This window comes from Cibotium barometz, chromosome 19 (genome assembly GCF_041138505.1).
Source record: "Cibotium barometz isolate CiBa-2024 chromosome 19, ASM4113850v1, whole genome shotgun sequence".
Lineage (NCBI taxonomy): Eukaryota > Viridiplantae > Streptophyta > Polypodiopsida > Cyatheales > Cibotiaceae > Cibotium > Cibotium barometz.
In genome coordinates, this window is record NC_141064.1 from 19,587,438 (window position 1) to 19,593,795 (window position 6,358).

The following is a 6,358-nucleotide window of genomic DNA, read 5'->3' on the forward strand; positions in this document are numbered from 1 at the left end:
TAGGACAACCCAACTCTTCCTATTTACCTAGGGGGATGTTCCGAGTACAGGACACTTCACCTTTACCACCACTTGTTCTACCACCACAACCACCATAGGGGCTAAAATCAACCAAGTATTTATTGAAGAACCATCAGAAGATATTAATATCGTACGTGAAGTAGAACTTCAATCAAGAGAAGAAGGGGATCAAGCGATCAACCACCACAAAGAACCTGACCTAGAGGAGAAAAGGGAAATACCATCAACTCCTAAAGGTGTTGGTGAGTATCCAAATGCCGAAGAGGAAATAAGAAAGCGTGAAGACGCTAAGGCTTTAGTAGAAGAATGTCAACGGCTTCATGAAGCCGAACTAAGGGCTAACCGGGTCGAGGATACAATGTATCCAAGAAACGAGCCAACAAGGGAAAGAGAATTGGACGTACCTACTCCAATTCTAGAAGAATCAGAAGAGGGATCTCAAGCAAACACAATGTCCAAGATGTTTGAAGAAAATGTGCAAGGTGAGTTCATTCATTCCTTCCCTAGGGATGGATACGAGACACACACATGGAGGGAACCCTCAATCTCTAGAGAACTAGAGACATAGGAAGCCTCGCGGATGTACTATCCCCGTCTGTGCAAATGCCATTGGGGCAACTGCTACGCAGTTCACCAACCCTATGGACAAACATAAAGGAATAGGTAGTAGAAGGCGGACTAAGGCCAGCCGCCGCCGCCGCCGCTGACACTACAGAGGATGTTCTGCTATCTTTGGTAGAAAGAACCCTAAAACACACAAGGGAAACCAGAGATACCAGTTAATCAATTAGGACATTATTACGAGAGTGACAACACAAATGCCACAATCCCAATTCATCCATGGCAAGGGTACCAAGCACTAGCTATCCTTGATGGTGGGGCGGAGGTTAGCATCATCACAACACGTTGCTGGGAAAACTGGGAAAAACCCGATCTAAAAAGAGAAGATCTAATCGTTAAAATGGCAGACGAAACATCTTCAAGACTCATTAGACTTTTGGAGAATGTAAAACTCAAACTCTTTACGTTTTGCTACCATCATACATTTGTGGTAATGGACTTCCTGTGCCAACCAGACTTATATGACATAGTATTGAGGAGACCCTTCATGAGGGAATCCAAATTGATGCACGATTGGGCATTAGATCATGTGTATGTGCCTAGGGATTCACAAATTTTAAAGATAAATCTGAGAACGTGGAGAGTACACCCCATAGAAGGGCAACTGTTCCGTAATGAACTGAGTGGACCACATCCATACAATATGCCAGCCTTCGATGAAAAATTCCAAATAGGAAGAGGAATCAGAAATGTATGCATCACTTCCTCCTCCGGATTTCAATGAAAACTGGATGCATAGCTACCATAGATGTGATGTAACCAAGAGGGACCCAATATGTAGAATTAAGAACTATTCCCACCACGACGTCTGCCTGTATAGTTAATTGAAAAACCATTGATGAAGAATCAAAAGAGGAGGCCTCTAGCATAGAAGGGACTATAACACAAGGCCGTATCAACGCTCAACGCCTCAAAAGATGGCGAAAACAGAAATGATATATTACCCAACAAAATGCTCTATTACAAAGAAAACCCATAGATGCCCAGTGGCTAAGATACATTGAAGCCACTAAGGTACACAGGATTGGGGTGAGAAATTGAGTAAGATATCACTGGAGGGGAAACATAAGGAGAAAGTCTTCCTTCAAGAGCCAGAAACACCTAAGCTTATGAAAGCTGGGCGTCGAAAATGGAACAAAGCTCTAGCAAAAGCCAAGCGAGAGGCTAGAAAAGTCATGGCTAAAACAAGGCCGTATCAACGCTCAACGCCTCAAAAGATGGCGAAAACAGAAATGATATATTACCCAACAAAATGCTCTATTACAAAGAAAACCCATAGATGCCCAGTGGCTAAGATACATTGAAGCCACTAAGGTACACGATGACTTTTCTCAGGATTGGGGTGAGAAATTGAGTAAGATATCACTGGAGGGGAAACATAAGGAGAAAGTCTTCCTTCAAGAGCCAGAAACACCTAAGCTTATGAAAGCTGGGCATCGAAAATGGAACAAAGCTCTAGCAAAAGCCAAGCGAGAGGCTAGAAAAGTCATGGCTAAAACAAGGCCGTATCAACGCTCAACGCCTCAAAAGATGGCGAAAACAGAAATGATATATTACCCAACAAAATGCTCTATTACAAAGAAAACCCATAGATGCCCAGTGGCTAAGATACATTGAAGCCACTACGGTACACGATGACTTTTCTCAGGATTGGGGTGAGAAATTGAGTAAGATATCACTGGAGGGGAAACATAAGGAGAAAGTCTTCCTTCAAGAGCCAGAAACACCTAAGCTTATGAAAGCTGGGCGTCGAAAATGGAACAAAGCTCTAGCAAAAGCCAAGCGAGAGGCTAGAAAAGTCATGGCTAAAACAAAAAGTGAGAATCATGATAAACAAGACTTGCTCTTAGTACCAGACCACTTCAAAAAATGCACTGTTGAGACGAAGGGAAGGTGGTCCGACTAACGGCAAAAAGGGTTAAGGAAGATGGGCTATCCACATCATACGATGGCCTGGCTGAAGTCAAGGAAGTTGATATTACGGGGCCAGGGGAGGAAGCCATACCCGTATATATTGCTAAGGACTTGAATTCAGCTTAAGAAGATAAGCTCGTTACCCTCCTTAAGGAATTTAAGGAGGGTTTTGCATGGAATTACAAGGAGGTGAAGGGTGTACCACCTGAGGTGATGCAACATATGTTCCCAATCATGAAAGGATCAAGACCAACCAAGTAGAAACCATACCAGATGAATCCTAAGTATGCGGCAATTGTAAAGGAGGAAATAGATAAACTCATTGCAGCGAATTTCATTTATGAGATAGAACATACGGATTGGTTGTCACCAATCGTAATAGTGCCAAAAAAGAATGGGAAATTAGGGTCTATGTCGATCTTAAAAAGGTCAACGTAGCTACTAGGAAAGACCATTATCCATTGCCCTATAGGAACATGTTTTGGCGAGAGTGGCTGGTGAAGAAGCTTACAACTTCTTGGATTGATTTTCAATCTACAATCAAGTGTCAATAGCACCAGAGGACCAGCATAAGACAGCTTTCAATATAATGTGGGGACCGTTTACATACAGGGTCATGCCCTCCTTCGGTCTCACCAATACCCCAGCAACATTCCAATGATTGATGTGCACAGCCTTCAAAGTGGTTAGAGGTATTCATTGACGATTTGTGTGCACACTCTCGATGGGCAAACCATTTGGCCTGCTTAAGAAAGGTGTTTGAGCAATGTCGATTATATCGTATATCCCTAAACCCTTTAAAGTGCCAATTTTGGGTCAAACATGGTGTGATATTGGGACACATTGTCTTAAGGAAAAGTATATCCACGGATGACAGCAAGGTCAAGTTGATCTTGGAGCTGCCACCACCCACTAATTACAAAGGTGTGCAAAGATTTATGGGCCACGTTGGGTATTACCATTGCTTCATAATCTTCTATGCTAAAATCGCCAGGCTATTGTACAAGCTACTCATTGTCTTTGAATGGACTAAGGAATGCTAGGAAGCATATGATCGATTGAACCAAGCATTAGCTAGCGCGCCTATTCTAAGACCCCCCAATTAGGACCTCATATTTCATGTGCATATTGATGCATCAAACTTTGCTATTGGATGCGTACTAGCATAGCCCGGTGAGTTCAAAATTGGACTATCCATTCTGCTTCGCTGGTCGTCAATTGAATGCCACAGAGGTGAATTACACCACCACAAAGCGAGAAGGGTTGGCCATGGTTTACGCTATCAAGAAGTATTGACATTACCTATTGGCCAAAAAATTCGTATTCTTTGTGGACCATCAAGCCTTACTACACTTGGTGAATAAGCCTTGCACCACGAGAAGAAAACGCTGTTGCTATTACTATTGGAATTTGACTTTACAATTACGGTAAGGAAAGGGACACAGCATGTGTTAGCTGATCATATGTCAAGAATTCCAAATGGGGGGGAAACAACAACTGGTGTTGATGATGACCTCCCTGATGCTTGTTTGTTCAAACTGAATATGGTACCCGAATGGAGCGAGGAGATATCAGATTATCTAGCTTATGGTTTTTCGCAACAAGAAACACCCTTGAACAAAGATAAAATGCGGCGGCTTATCAAGCTTGTTACACCTTATCAATTAATTGCAGGAGAACTATATAAGCTAGGTAAAGACAATGTCCTAAGAAGATGTGTGAGAGAAGACGAGTTCGTCCACCACGATATTGGACGAAGCTCATTCAGGGATAGCAGGAGGGCATTTTGCTGAAGAGATTACGGCTCGCAAGGTACTTCAAATAGGATTATGGTGGCATACGTTGTTCAAGGACCCCATAGAATTTGTCAAAAGGTGCAAGGAATGTCAGCGATATGCTATCCCACAACAAAGGGACAAGATGCCGCTCACCCCTATTATTGTAAGACAACCCTTCAAAAAATGGGGGATAGATTTTGTTGGACCTATTAGTCCAGTGGCACATCCATCTCATAAGCCCGATATGTGATCGTGGCCACAGACTATTTCACAAAATGGGTAGAAGTCAGAGCCTCGAAGAGCGAGATGATGCACGAACAACAACAAAATTCTTATATGACCAAATTATCTCAAGATTCGGCTGTCCATTAGAATTAGTTAGTGATCGCGGCTCACATTTCATTAATGAGGTGATTGATCATTTACTTGCTGGATTTTTAGTAGTCCATCGAAAATCATCACCTTATTATCCCACAGGCTAATGATCAAGTAGAGAGTAAAAAATAAAATTTTGTGCACTATCTTAACGAAAACCTTGGAAGCAAGTCGAACGGACTGGGAGCATAAGCTGACAGCAGCCCTATGGACATACCGAACATCATATAAGGTAGCGACGGGATACACTCCCTTTCGTCTAGCTTATGGTGTTGAGGCAATAATGCCTATGGAATAGCTAGTTCCGAGCTTAAGGATTGTAGTGCAAGAACGTCTGATGGAGGATGCATTAGCTGAAAGGCTAATCGATTTAGAGAAACTTGATGAGACCAGACTAATTGCATCGCATGGACTCATGGTCGAGAAACTATGTAGGAAGCATTGGTTCGATAAAAATTTGAAACAAAAAGAACTGGAAATGGGGGGCCTTGTCCTCATGTATGGTGTAGGAAGCACAAGGAAAAAGAAACTCAAGTATAGAGGCCTAGGACCCTTCCGAGTGTCTGAGATCACACCTCAAGGGTTGGTTAGGATTGAGGCAATTAACGGCGTACAAATGGAGGGTTACATCAATGGGAGAAAACTCAAAAAATATTTTGGACCACTGACCCAAGAGATGTTCTTGCAAGAACATCTCTTAAAACAATAAAAACAACTCGCAACAAAGGAAAAAATCCCCCAAGCTCAAGAAGAGGCTAAGGCAAGGGAGGCCAAAGCCAAACAATTACTCCAGAAGAGAATGTTGCATTTGAACATGGCTTCTTTAACTCTCCTGGATGAAAAGGAACTGAACATTAAGCCAGCATGAGTAAGGGTGGAACTTTCTACGGTTAAATGCCATACAATGAGCATTGCACTAATAAATACGAGATCAAGTCATAACCTAATCTCATATGAGACATGGGTAGCCTTAGATAGACCACGCCTTGAACCCACCACCAATGCACAAGTACGCAGTGTGCACTTGATAACTACGAAAGTTGAGGGATTTTTAAGTGTTAACATTTCCATCAGAAATAATCCCTTGGTTGGAAAGGTGTTTGTCATGCCTGCAAGGTCCATAGAAGAGGAAATGATCCTAGGACAATCCTGGATTTGCGCCAGCAAATGTAATATCCAATGGGAGAAGAGGACACCACTACCGAACGAGGGCAACAATGTCATGTTCGTACCCTTATGGAGACTAACAAACATAGGGAAGCATGCCATGATTGAGGAGCTAGTAACACCAAGCACGGTGACATCAACTCATGAAGCAAAAAAAAAAAAACATCAATTCCGCAAACCCTACAAAAACAATATCCTAAATCACAGGGTACACAGTAATGGGTACCCAAGGTTCAACTTAGAAACCATCCCCACGAGAAGGAGAAGGAGGTTAATACAGAAACAATAAGAAGGGTTCAAAAGGGGCCAAAAATCAGAAATGGCCTATACAAGCAGGTTGGCAGTACTCCAGACAAACCAACACTCCACAAAGCATTCGTAAAAGCAATGGGTCTGAAAGGATTTACTACTAGCACAAGGATACTACCAAGGCAATATAACAGTGTGGGTGCCCAAACCCCACCTAGTGACCACCATTAACT